General features: G+C 45.6%; 1 protein-coding gene and 1 pseudogene across 1 annotated transcript in view; both read left to right on the top strand.

Annotated features, from left to right (window-relative positions):
• The window catches only part of LOC147106200 (potassium voltage-gated channel subfamily KQT member 1-like), a 793,335-nt gene that overhangs the window by 433,536 nt on the left and 344,932 nt on the right, over positions 1-14,867 (top strand). The window lies entirely within an intron of this gene.
• The window catches only part of LOC147106201 (uncharacterized), a 139,739-nt pseudogene continuing 138,381 nt past the window's right edge, over positions 13,510-14,867 (top strand).

The raw sequence follows: 14,867 nt of genomic DNA, 5'->3' as shown, positions 1-14,867 counted from the left end.
AGAGGATACAGAGGAGATTTAAGAAAGAAAGACTTGCATTTATATATCGCCTTTCACAACCACCGGACGTCTCAAAACGCTTTACAGCCAGGGAAGTACTTTTTGAAGTGTAGTCACTGTTGCAATGTAGGAAACGCAGCAGCCAATTTGCACACAGCAAGCTCCCACAAACAGCAATGTGATAATGACCAGATAATCTGTTTCAGTGATGTTGATTGTGGGATAAATATTGGCCAGGACACCAGGGACAACTCCCCTGCTCTTCTTCGAAATAGTGCCACTGGAGTGTCGGCCTAGCTTTATTGTGCTCAAGTCCCTAGGGTGGGACCTGAACCCACAACCTTCTGACTCAGAGGTGAGAGTGCTACCCACTGAGCCACAGCTGACACTGTTAGAATAATCTACCAGAATAATTCCACGAATGAAGGACCTCAGTTGTGTGGATAGATTAGAGAAGCTGTGATTGTTCTCCTGAGAACAGAGAAGGTTATGAGGAAATTTAATAAAGATGTTAAAAATTATGAATAGTTTTGATAGAGTAAATAAGGGGAAACTGTTTCCAGTGGTCGGTAACCAGAGGACAGAGATTTAAGATAATTGGCAAAACAACCAGAAGGGAAATGAGGCTTTTTTTTTATGCACCAAGTTGTTATGATCTGGAACGTAATGCCTGAAAGGGTGGTGGAAACAGATTTAATAGTAACTTTCAAAAGGGAATTTAATATATACTTGAAAAGGAAAAATTTGCAGGGCCATGGAGAAAGAGTGGGACTAATTGGATAGCTCTGTCAAAGAGCTGGCACATGTATAATGGGCCAAATAGCCTCCTTCTGTATAGTATGATGCCATAATTCTATGAATTTAATAAGTTTGTCCTAATAGTACAAATAAAAAGTAACTTTCTCAAATTATACAGTATATTAAACAATAATTTTAAAAACTGCAAAGTTCATGTTCCTGGCAGTTTGGCCAGTGTATAAAATGATTCTACATTTGCACGTTTACTTTTAAGTAATCTTTAACACATTTTCGAACTATGATTTATCTCTGAAGCATGTAGGGTAACTAAAATAATAACAAAAGCCGATGAAAGGTCATCAACCTGAAAAGTTAGCTTTGATTCTCTCTCTAAGGATGCTGCCTGACCTGCTGAGTATTTCCAGCATTTTCTGTTTTAGTCTACAAAAGTGAAAAAAACTTGCATTGTTCTCACCGCAAATTATTACAAAAAATGTCAGCAGTTATTATTATTATTTACCTCATATTTTCTTCAGCTTACTTTGCTTCGCACTCTCAAAAAACCCATCATACATGCTTTCTAAAAATGAACCAATCACTATCATAGTGAACATTCCGCAGGTTCTGCTGTCTTGTAGGGCACGGATTGTCTGTCTGTCCTTATATAAGTGTAATATCCTGCAACACTTTATTCTGTCACAATTTTTCTATCTCGCTATTTCCATCATGTTTTAATGTCATGCTTCAGTTTTCCTATTTATTATACTGAGCTAGGATTCAGTGCTGATTCAATCCTTCTAGCTGAGGCTTCAAGCTAGGTGGCACTGTGGTAATAATCTATTGACTATATTGACCTGTGATTGGCTAGAATTGATTGTATGATCAACTTCAGCTTTGGTCCTCCCAGGTGCAACTCCCAAGTCCATCTGGCCCTACCCTATTATTGCCACCATTACCCATTCTTCTCACCATCTGCCCCTCATCTGTTGCTGCTACCGGCTGCCCCATTTGTGCTGCTGCCGCTGCCTGACCCCGCTCTTGCATCCACCATGTCTTGCCTCCCTTCGTGTTCTCACTTCTCACTGCATTCCTGCTACCATTGGCAGTCGTGCCTTCAGCGCCTAGGCCTTAAGCGCTGGAATTCCCTCCCTAAAACCCTCTGCCTCTCTACTTCTCTCCCTGGTCTGAAAGGGTGACCAATTTTCACTGATTTTATAAGCTGTTGCTTGCTCAGTTTAAAAGCAAATTGAGATTTGTACTGTTGGAGGTTGCATGTAACATTTGGCGATGATTAATTGAACAGTTTTAAAGTTATTGTAATCGCAATGAAATTGTGATTTCCAAAAGGCGTTCGACAAAGTACCATCTAATAGGCTTGCCAGCAAAGTTGAAGCCCATGGAATAAAAGGGACGGTGGCAGCATGGATACGAAATTGATTAAGTGATGGGAAACAGAGAGTAGTGGTGAACGGTTGTTTTTCAGACTGGAGGAAGGTATACAGTGGTGTTCCCCAGGGGTCGGTTCTATGACCACTGCCTTTCTTGATGTATATTAATGACTTGGATGTGGGTGTACAGGGCACAATTTCAATATTTGCAGATGACACAAAACTTGAGGAGGATGATGATAGACTTTAAGAGGACATAGACAGGCTGGTGGAATGGGCAGACACGTGGCAGATTAAATTTAATGCAGAAAAGTGCGAAGGGATACATTTTGGTAGAAAGAATGAAGAGAGGAAATATAAACTAAAGGGTACAATCCTAAAGAGGGTGCACGAACAAAGAGACCTGGGGGTATTTGTGTACAAATCATTGAAGGTGGCAGGGTAGGTTGAGAAAGCAGTTAAAAAAGCATACGGGATCCTGGGCTTCATGAATAGAGGCATAGAGTACAAAAGCCTGGAAATTATGATGAGCCTGTATAAAACACTGGTTCGGCCTCAACTGGAGTATTGTGTCCAAAGGCGACATGAGGAAAAACTTTTTTAGGCACCAAGTGGTTAGGATCTAGAATGCAATGCCTGAAAGGGTGGTGGAGGCAGACTCAATCACGGCTTTCAAAAGGGAGTTGGATAAGTACCTGAAGGGAAAAAATTTGCAGGGCTACGGGGAAAGGGCGGGGGAGTGGGACTAGCTGAAGTGCTCTTGCAGAGAGCCGACACAGACTCGACAGGCTGTAACCATTCTATGGTTCTATGAAATGGAATTGTTGCTGGGCAACCATCTTGGATTTTATCCAATTGCATTCAGTTTGAAAATAAATTGTATGGCGATGAGCAAAATAGATTCAAAGTTACTGCTGGCAAGAGTAAATGGAATGGCTGCTGGCAGACACCTTGAACTTCATCCATTTGAAAGGAAGACAAATTTTGATGTGCGGAAGACATGTGTACAATTTTATGATGGTTTCCGTATTACTATGGTCAGAATCCAAAGAAATTTAGACATAGGACGCATACTCAAGTCAACATGACCCATTCCTTGCCTTCATGTACAGATGACTAGCCAAAAATACATGTAGAATCTGAGGGCAAAACCAAGGGAAAGTAAAGGTGCTGTTCTGGAGAATGGGGCTGTGTAATGGAACTGTCTAAAGGTGTATTTGAATTCACCCCAATAATAGGATAACATTATCAATTGCTCAATGAATGTGATCACTAGGATCAGCAACAAAAAACTAGAAATTACTGTCAGCAATATTCATGGTGAATGCCTAATACATTGTGTGACATTCCTTTATACTCTTTTAATGCAAGTTTTAGCCCACTTATTTTAAATGGGTTAATTCCACCACTAAAAAAGCAACAAACATGGTTTACAAATGCTTTAAGCATTCACCCATTAATATTACTAACAGTAACTTCTGTTCAACTTCCTTAAATGTGTCATAATGATTTCACAGCCAATGTTTTCCATTAGCAACATAGTTCTGGTGCCTGCTGGATATTACATATTGAAAGTGCTGGAATCCATGACTATATTTGATTGGGGTCAATACAGTTCAGATATAATCTTAAATCTGAAAAGAAAAATTCAAGTTAATGAGTTAAATCTGTGGCCACCTTTCCTGCAATGCTATATTTAAATCTCTCCAATCAGGTCTCCAGCCCTGCCACAATACTGAAACAGCCCAAATCAAAGTTACAAATAAAATCTTCTGTGGCCTTGGTGCATTAAATCTCCTTATCCTCCTTGACCTTTCTGTAGTCTTTGACACGGTGGACTACACCCTCAACCTCCAACACCATTCCTCCATTATCCAACTTTGTGTAATTGCCCTTGTTTGGTTCCACTCTTATCTATTCAATCATAGCCAGAGCATCTCCAACAAAGGCTTTTCTTTCCACACCCACATTGTTATCTCCCAGAGTCCCCTAATGATCTGTACTTGACGCCCTCCTCTTCCTCATCTACATGCTGCCCCTTGGCGACATCATTCGCAGATGTGAGCTCAGCTACCACATGTACGCTGATGACGCCCAGCTATACCTCTACTCCACCTCTCTTGAACTTTCTACTGCACCTGTGTTGTCAGACTGCTTGTCCGACACCCAGTTTTGGATGAGCTGCAATTTCCTCCAGTTAAACATTGGGAAGACTGATCCCATCAGCTTCAGCCCCCGCCACAGATTCTGTACTCTTGTCACTGATTCCATCCATTCCCTGGCCACTATCTCAGGTTGAACTAGACTATTTACAACCTCCGCCTCTTTATACTTCCAGCATAAATTATTGGGCTAGATTTTCATCCATGACCCCACCTGAAATTGGGTGGGATTGTGAGGGAAATGGTGGGAAAAATGGGAATTTTGGCCTACCACTACCAGCTTGTCCAACATTCAGTCTTGGATGAGCAGCAATTTCCTCCAATTAAACAATGGAAACCTTGCCAATGATTCCATCCCCATCCACAGACTGCTCGCAGCCTCTGCATCCTATTCAACTCCAAGCTGAGCTTCCAACCCCATAACCTCTCCATCACAAAGACCACCTACCTCCACCTCCATAACATTGCTCACCTCCCCCTCTCCTCAGCCCATCTGCTGCTAAAGCCCTCATCCATTCCTTTTTCATCTCCAGACTCAACTATTCCAATGCTCTCCTGGCTGCCTTCTCATCCTCCATCCTCTAGAAACTTCCATTCATCCAAAACACTGCAGCCCATATCCTATCCCATACCAAGTTCCACTCGCCTACCTCCCCTTTCTCACTGACCTACATTGGCTCCCAGTTCCTGAGTGCCTCAAATTTAAAATTCTCATCCTCATGAGTACCTCCATGGCCTCACTTGTCCCTGTCTTCATAACCTCCTCCAGTCCTACAACATCACAGAATTATGCATCCTTCTGACTCTGGCCACTTGTGCGCCCCCTTCTTTGTCCCACCATTGACAGCTGTGCCTTCAAACATCTAAGCCCTACGCTCTGGGATTCCCTCCCTAAATCTCTCTGCCTCTCCATCTTCCTCTCCTCTGGTAAGATCCTTCATAAAACCCATTTCTTTGATCACCCAAGCTTTTGGTCACCACTCCTAATATCTCCTTCTGCAACTTGGTGCCCATTTTTTCACCTGATTCTGCTTCTGTGATGTGCCTTTGGATGTTTTTCTAGGGCAGGGGGAAATTGAAAAAGAATATAAGGCCAAAGAGAAAGTATGAGAAAAGATTAGTGGGTAACATAAAAGGGAACCCAAAATTCTTTTATAAACATATAAAAAGTAAAAGGATAGTTAAAGGAATTGTGGGGCTAAGTAGGAACAAAAAAGAAAATCTTATTGTGGAGGCAGAGGGCATGACTGAGGTACTGAATGAGTACTTTGCACCTGTCTTCACAAAAGAAGATGATGAAGTTAATGTTGCAGTAAAGAAGGGGCAAGTGGAGATATTGGATAGTATAAAAATAGATGGAAAGGAGGTGCTAAATAGGTTGGTATCAGTCAAAGTTACTAATTCATCCGGTCCAGATGGGATGCATCCTAGGTTGCAGGGTGGAGATAGCAGAAGCTCCGACCACAATTTTTCAATCCTCCTTGGATATGGGAGCAGTGCCAGAGGACTGGAGGATTGTAAATGTTACACCGCTGTTCAAAAAAAAGGAGAGGAAACTACTGGACAATCAGCCTAATGTCAGTGGTGGGGAAACTATTTAGAGACCATTGTCAACGACAAAATTAATTCCCACTTGAAGAAGCATGAGTTAATAAGGGACAGCCAGCACTGATTTGTTAAAGGCAAATCATGTCTGATTAACCTGATGGAGTTCTTTGATGAATTAACAAAAAGGATTGATGATGGTAGTGCAATATCTGCAGTAGATATGAACTTTCAAAAAGCATCTGATAAAGTACCACATACAGACTTATTCAGAAAATAGAAACATTATTATTAAAGGAACGGTGGTAACTTGGGTACATAATTGGCTAAGGGTTAGGAGGCAGAGAGTAGTGGTGAACAGATGTTTTTCTGGGGTCCCCCAGGGGTGAGTATTAGGACCGTTGCTTTACTTGTTATATATAAATGACCTGGACTTGGGTATAGGGAGTACAGTTTTGAAGTTTGCGGATGATACAAAACTTGGCAGCGTAATAAATAGTGAGCAGCATTGTAGCAGACTTCAGGAGTACATACACAGACTGGTGAAATGGGTGGACACATGGCAGATGCAATTTAATGTGGATAAGTGTGAAGTGATGTACTTTGGGAGGAACAACATGGAGAGGCGGTATAATCTAAATCAGGTCGATGACCCAGTTCTGATGAAGGGTCATCGACCTGAAACGCTAACTCTGTTTGTCTCTCCACAAATGTTGCCTGACCTGCTGAGTATTTCCAGCATTTTCTGTATGTATTTCAGATTTCCAGCATCCGCAGTATTTTGCTTTTGTATCATCTAAATGGTACTATTTTGAGGTGGTGCAAGAGCAGAGGGACCTGGGGGTGCATATTCACAAATAAAAGAAAAGAAGACTTGCATTTATATAGCGTCTTTCATGACCACCGGACATCCCAAAGTGCTTTACAGTGAATTAAGTACATTTTTTGAAGTGTAGTCATAGAAACAAAGAAGATAGGAGCAGGAGTAGGCCATTCGGCCCCTCGAGCCTGCTCCGCCATTTAATGAGATCATGGCTGATCATCCAAATTTAGTACCCTGTCCCTGCTTTCTCCCCATATCCCTTGATCCCTTTAGCCTTAAGAAATATATCTAACTCCTTCTTGAATATATTTAATGAATTGGCCTCAACTGCCTTCTGTGGTAGAGAATTCCACAGGTTCACCACTCTCTGGGTGAAGGAATTCCTCCTCAACTCTGTCCTAAATGGCTTACCCCTTATCCTTAGACTGTGACTCCTGGTTCTGGACTCCCCCGCCATTGGGAACATCCTTCCTGCATCTAGTCTGTCTAGTCCTGTTAGAATTTTATAAGTTTCAATGAGATCCCCTCTCATTCTTCTAAACTCTAGCGAATATAAGCCTAATCGACCCAATCCCTCTTCATATGTCAATCTTGCCATCCCAGGTATCAGTCTGGTGAATCTTCGCTGCACTTCCTCCATGGCAAGAACATCCTTCCTCAGATAAGGCGACCAAAACTGCACACAAGACTCAAGGTGTGGTATCACCAAGGCCCTGTACAACTGCAGCAACACATCCTTGTTCCTGTACTCAAATCCTCTCGCTATGAAGGCCAACATACCATTTGCCTTCTTAACCACCTGCTGCACCTGCATGCTTACCTTCAGTGACTGGTGCACAAGGACACCTAGGTCTCATTGCACTTCCCCTTTTCCCAATCTATTGCCATTCAGATAATAATCTGCCTTCCTGTTTTTTGCCACCAAAGTGGATTACCTCACATTTATCCATATTATACTGCATCTGCCATGCATCTGCCCAATCACCCAACCTGTCCAAATCATACTGGAGTTTCTCTGCATCCTCCTCACAGCACACACACACACCCAGCTTTGTGTCATCTGCAAATTTGGAGATATTACATCTAGTTCCCTCGTCTAGATCATTAATATATATTGTGAATAGCTGGGGTCCTAGCACCGATCCCTACGGTACCCCACTAGTCACTGCCTGCCACTCAGAAAAAGACCCATTTATTCCAACTCTTTGCTTCCTGTCTGCCAACCAGTTCACTATCCAAGTCAGTACCTTACCCCCAATCCCATGTGTTTTAACTTTGCACGCTAATCTCTTATGCGGGACCTTATCGAAAGCCTTCTGAAAGTCCAAATACACCACATCCACTGGTTCTCCCTTATCTATTCTACCAGTTACATTCTCAAAAAATTCCAGTAGATTAGTCAAGCATGAATTACCTTTTGTCTGATCCTGTCGCTGTTTTCCAAGTGCTCTGCTATTACATCTTTTATAATGGACTCTAGCATTTTCCCCATTACTGATGTCAGGCTTACCGGTCTATAATTCCCCGTTTTCTCTATACCACATTTTTAAAATTGTGGGGTTACATTAGCTACCCTCCAATCCATGGGAACTGTTCCAGAGTCTATAGCATTTTGGAAGATGACCAGCAATGCATCTACTATTTCTAGGGCCACTCCCTTAAGTACCCTAGGATGTAGATTATCAGGCCCTGGGGATTTATCGGCCTTCAATCCCGTCAATTTCCCTACAAATACTGATTTCATTCAGTTCCTCCCTCTCATTAGACCCTATGTTCCCCGACATCTCTGGGAGGTTATTTGTGTCCTCCTTTGTGAAGACAGAGCCAAAGTATGTATTTAATTGGTCAGCCATTTCTTTGTTCCCCATTATAAATTCCCCTGATTTTGATTGCAAGGGACCTACGCTTAACTTCGCCAATCTTTTTCTCTTCACATATCTATAGAAGTTTTTACAGTCCGTTTTCATGTTCCCTGGAAGCTTACTCTCATGCTCTATTTTCCCCCTCTTAATTAATCCCTTTGTCCTCCTTTGCTGAATCCTAAACTGCTCCCAATCCACAGGTTTGCTGCTTTTTCTGGCTAATTAATATGTCCTCTCCTTGGATTTTATGCTATCCCTAATTTCCCTTGTTAGCCACGGTTGAGCCACCTTTTTTGTTTTATTTTTATGCCAGACAGGGAAGAACAAATTCTGTAGTTCATCCATGCGATCTTTAAATGTTTGCCATTGCCTATCCACCGTCAATTCTTTAAGTAACATTCCCCAATCCATCCTAGCCAACTCGCGCCTCATACCATCATAGTTTTCTTTATTTAAATTCAGGACCCTAGTCGCTGAGTCAACTACTTCACTCTCCATCTTAATGAAGAATTCTATCATATTATGGTTGCTCCTCCCCAAGGGGCCTCGCACAACAAGGTTGCTAATTAATCCTTTCTCATTACATAATACCCACTCTAAGATGGCCTGATCTCTAGTTGGTTCCTCGACATATTGGTCCAGGAAACCATCCCGTATACACTCTAGGAATTCCTCCTCCACAGTATTGTTACTAATTTGGTTAGCCCAATCTATATGTAGATTAAAGTCACCCATGATAACTGCTGTGCCCTTATTGCACGCGTCTCTAATTTCCCGTTTAATGCCATCCCCAACCTCAGCATTACTGTTTGCCAGGTCTGTATACAACTCCCACTAACGTTTTCTGCCCCTTGGTATTGCTCAGCTCTACCCATACAGATTCCACATCATCAGAGCTAATATCCTTCCTCACTATTGTGTTAATCTCCTCTTTAACCAGCGATGCTACCCGCCTCCTTTTCTTTTTTGCCTGTCCTTCCTGAATATTGAATAACCGTGGATGTTGAACTCCCAGCCTTGGTCACCCTGGAGCCATGTCTCCGTAATCCCAAATTTTATCATATCCGTTTACATCTATTTGTGCAGCTAATTCATCCACCTTATTACGAATGCTCCTCGCATGAAGACACAATGGGGGAGAAATTGGGTGAGTAGCGCCAGCTGTTAGCGCCTAAAGAGGCAGTCAGTGGCTGTAGCGCCACTGGCTGCGTCTGCGGCGATATTCAGTAGGGGCGCTAATGGTGGCGTTAGGCATTTGCACTGCGCCGCCACCGATGACGTCATCGGTGTGCGCAGCGCCCCATTCGTGCCCCGTTCGTGATATTTGGTAGTGAACACCGCAGTTGCGCTGCTCGCTACCCGCGCCCGGTTCACGGGGCCTTACTGTGCTGGCAGCGGCGCAAGTTAAGGTGGAGGTGCGGGGCGGCCGCTTTTTCGGCGGCCGCCTGCCAGCACCTCCGTCCCCAGCCTCCTAACCCCCACCCCGCAGCATTGCCGGCTGTTTCCCGAGAGCCCGGCACTTCTCCTTGGTGCCGGGCTAATTTGCCGGCACTCGCGATCGGGGCTCGCGCTGTTGCAGGCACCTCCCCCTTAACAGTGGGAGGAAGGCCTGCAGTACCGCAGCGTGCCGTGCCGCAGCATGTGGCACTGCGGCACGTTGCGCTGCGATAATCAGTTTCAGCGCCCTAAGAGGGACGCTGAGCGCCTCGAGCCTCGCCCCGTGTCCCTCGAGGGGCACTGAAACTGAATTTCTGGCGATCGGTATCACTCCGATCGCCACGCTAAATCCTGCGCTCCGCCGACTTTTGCGCCACTTTGGCGCCCCAACCCAATTTCTAGGCCAATGCCTTCAGGCTTTTTTTTTAACGCTCTTAGTCCTTTTAGAATTATTATTTACTGTGGCCCTGTTTGATTTACACCCTTGATTTCTCTCCTTCTACTTTTGCTTTTCTCCTTCCTGTCGTTTGCTTCTATCCTTGCTTCCCTTTCCTCTGTCTCCCTGCACAGGTTCCCAAACCCCTGCCATTTTAGTTTAAACCCTCACCAACAGCACCAGCAAACACTCCCCCTAGGACATCGGTCCCGGTAATGCCCAGGTGCAAACCGTCCAGTTTGTACTGGTCCCACCTCCCCCAGAACCGGTTCCAGTGTCCCAGGAATTTGAATCCCTCCCCCTTGCATCATTCCTCTAGCCATGAATTCATCTGAAATATCCTTCTATTTCTACTCTGACTAGCATTTGGTACTGGTAGCAATCCTGAGATTACTACCTTTGAGGTCCTATTTTTTAATTTACCTCCTAACTCCCTATATTCAGCTTTTAGGACCTCATCCCATTTTTTACCTATATCGTTGGTACCTATATGCACCACGACAACTGGCTATTCACCCTCCCCCTCCAGAATGCCCTACAGCCGATCCGAGACATCCTTGACCCTTGCACCAGGGAGGCAACATACCATTCTGGAGTCTTGTTTGCGGCCGCAGAAACGCCTATCTATTCCCCTTACAATAGAATCCCCTATCACTATAGCTCTCCCGTTCTTTTTCCTCCCGTCCTGTGCAGCAGAACCACCCATGGTGCCAGGAAGTTGGCTGCTGCTGCCTTCCCCCAATAAGCCATCTCCCCCAACAATATCCAAAGCGGTATATCTGTTTGAGAGGGGGTGACCACAGGGGAACCCTGTACTACCTACCTGCGCCTACTACTCTGCCTGGTGGTCACCCATTCCCTTCCTGCCTGTACAGCCTTTACCTGCGGTGTGACCAACTCCCTAAACGTGCTATCCACGACATCCTCAGCATAGCGAATGCTCCAGTATGTATCCATTCACAGCTCCAGTGCCACAATGCGGTCTGCCAGTAGCTGCAGCTGGATACACTTCCCACACACATGGTCGTCAGGGACACAGAAAGTGTCCCTGATTTCCCACATAGTGCAGGAGGAGCATGCCACGGGGCCGAGCTGTACTGCCATGACTTACCCTTTAATTAATTTAAATTAAATTAAATCAAATCAATACCACTAATTACACTACAATTAAATTATATACTCAAGGGCCCTTGTTTACTAGCACTCCCCACTACACAACAGAGACCTTAGAAACTATAAACCACAACAATTAAGACCTTCTAAACTTTATAACTATTAACCTTAACTGTCAAACTATAGAGTAATATAAGTACTCACCTAATCAGCTGTTTCCTCTTGCCTGTGTCACTTTTTGAATCGTGACGTGGCTCTGGAACGCCACCGCCGGTCTGCGAGATTGGTAAGTCTCTGAGGAAATTAGCCCGCAAAAGTGAGTTCAAATACTCACTGTGCTGCCGCTCTCCTGCTGCTCCCGACACCGGTCTCTGAGGAAAAAAGTCACTGTTGTAATGTAGGAAATGCGGCAGCCAATTTGCACACAGCAAGCTCCCACAAGCAGCGATGTGATAATGAGCAGATAATTTGTTTTCTGATGTTGATTGAGGGATACATATTGGCCAGGACACCGGGGATAACTCCCCTGCTCTTCTTCGAAATATTGCCGTGTGATCTTTTACGTCCACCTGAGAAAGCAAACGAGGCCTCGGTTTAACGTCTCATCTGAAAGACGGCACCTCCAACTGTGCAGCACACCCTCAGTATCGCACTGGAGTGTCAGCCTAGATTTTTGTGCTCAAGTGTCTGAACCCACAACCTTCTGACTCAAAGGCAAGAGTGCTCCCCACCGAGCCATGGCTGTTTTTTTATTCAGTGTCCCTATTTACAAAGCCAAAGGTGTTCAAAATGATGATGATTTTGATACAGCAAGTTGGGAGAAACTGTTTCCTCTGGCAAGTGGGTCAGTAACCAAAGGTCATAGATTTAAAATAATTAGCAAAAGAACTAGAGAGGAAATGAGGAGAATTTTTTTCATACAGCGGGGTGTTAAGATCTGGAATGTGCTGCCTGAGAGGGTGGAGCATCAAATTCCATAAGCCCTTTCAACAGACAATTGGACATGTATTTGAAGCGAACTAATTTGCAAGGTTATGGGGAAAAAGCTGGAGTGTGGAACTAAATTGGACAGCTCTATCAAAGAGGCACAGGCACGACGGGCCAAATGGCCTCCTTCTGTGCTGTAAGATTCCATGGCCTAGAAATTGGAGATGGCCTGAAAACGGGCAGTGTCGAGGGCCAGCCACTACTTTTCTGCGCCCTTTCAAAGTGGTGCAGGCAGGACGCAAAATTCGTGCTGCCTGCTCATTTACATGATTGGAGCGCTGATCTCAGCGTTAAACACGCTGCTCGTTGGCTTAGTGCTCAACAGGTGGGCCAATATCGGGTACAGTCTAATGGCCAGTAATGTTTGGCCTAGTCTCTCTCCACTACTTAAAGGAGAGGTGCTTTGATGCAGCAGCACCTCATTGTCATTGAACACATGGCTCAGCAACAGCACAGAGAACGAGCCAGAAGGTTCTCTGATGCGGCTCTTGAGGCATTGGTAGTGGCAGTGGAGAGAAGGCAGGGTGTCCTGTTCCCGCAGGCTGGCAGGAAGCCATCAAAGCACACTTTGAGAAGGCTGTGGCAAGGGATCCAGTGCCGCAAGAAGTTTAATGACCTCACACAGCAGGTCAAGGTGAGTGAAGGCGTCAGCAAATGCCATATCCCACCATCTGCACCACAAGCCTCACACACGGCTCAATGCACCACACCCCCATCACTCATCTACCAACAATCTCTACCTATCACCACTCGTACCTCACAATCATAGCTTCATTTTACCCTTACAACCTTACCAACCCTACCCTACCCTCTACAACACACACACTCACATCTCACAACTTGCACACAATGACAGCTATTCATCTATGGCAGGCACATCACCCAAACACGTTGCACCACACTCACTGACACGCTCCCCTTTCTCTTGCTGGCCAAGGTGGCTCACAACTGCCGCGAGCAATGGCAGACGGGAGGCGGCTAAGCCGCTTTACAGGCCTTCCGCCAACTGGAGGAGACGATGCTCAACATCATTGGAGGGGAAGTCACTGAGGCCACGGCAATGGGCAAAGTTGAAGTCCTTGGGGACAATAACGGTATGGTCAATCCTAATCCTTCTTCTCACATCCCACTTCCCCTTCATCCCAGATCTCTTCTCACTTACAAGCTGCTGATGGTGTATGCACGGATATCTTGCTTCCCCCACTCCTCTCACCATAACCTGACTCTTGTGCCTTTCTGCTTTCTGGTGACCAAAAACTGCCACCAGCACAGCCTGTCCCCGAGGTCATGGTGGAGGGTGGAGATGAAGAAGAAGGCACACAGTCACTGCATCTGACACTCGCAGACACCAGCTCAGAAACTGGCACTGCGCTGAATGTAGAGGGTAGTATAGATGCAGGTGCTGCACAGGGTGAGGCACCGGGCACAAGTGGGCTGCAGCAAGGCCAGGGGGAAAGGGTAGCTCAGGGGCCAGCTCCCCGGGGGGCGAGTTCACACACGAGTTCTGCTGCACACGACTCAGATGATGACCTTGATGGGGCGGCCTTCAGAAGAAGGGTGATGGGCATGCACACGGAAATCCTAAGTGCAATGGCAAGCCTGCCAGAGAGCCTCTTGTCAGTGTCAAGGAGCATGGAGGAGTCTGGCTCCAACATTGGATGGAGCTTTGCGCAGAGCTTGGAGCCCATGATTTCTAGGGTGGACAACTCCAGGAGAGACCTTGTGGACCCAGCCATGATGTTGTGTGTAATGGGCGATGTCGCGGCTTCCATTGCAACACAAGCGGAAGCGATCTAATGTCTCACTGCTGCAGTGGAAGCTCAAACTGCTGCCATCATGCCTCTTCCTCTTGCTCCTCTTCCTCTTTCTCCTCCTCCTCTCCCTTGTCCTCTTCCTGAGGTGGTCTCGCAACCCCTGCTGGCATGGGCTGCGCCCTCATGATGACCAACTTGTGAAGCATGCAGCAGACCACCATGAAATGGGACACCTGCTTTGCCAAGTACTGGAGGGCTCCTCCCCAGCGGTCAAGGCAGCGGAACTGTTGCTTCAGCAGCCCGATAGTCTGCTCGATGATGTTCCTGGTGGCAGCATAGCTCTCATTATATGAACGCATGGCAGGAGTGTTGGGCTTGCGGAGGGGAGTCATCAGCCAGGTGCAGAGCAGATAGCCCTTGTCTCCGAGCAGCCACTCTCGGGTTGACGTCGTGGCTGAAAGATTGCTGGCACACTGGACTGACGCAGGCTGAAGGCATCATGACTGCTGCCAGGATAGCTGGCAATGACCATCAGGATGCGCTGGACGTGGTCGCACAACAATGGCACATTAAGTGAGTGGTAGCCTTTGTGGTTATGGGAGATCTCAGGATTGGTATGTGG

This window comes from Somniosus microcephalus, chromosome 16 (genome assembly GCF_052327205.1).
Source record: "Somniosus microcephalus isolate GS21.2 chromosome 16, FLI_Smic_1.0, whole genome shotgun sequence".
NCBI lineage: Eukaryota > Metazoa > Chordata > Chondrichthyes > Squaliformes > Somniosidae > Somniosus > Somniosus microcephalus.
The sequence above is the reverse complement of the archived record's forward strand: the minus strand, read 5'-3'. Positions and strand labels throughout refer to the sequence as shown.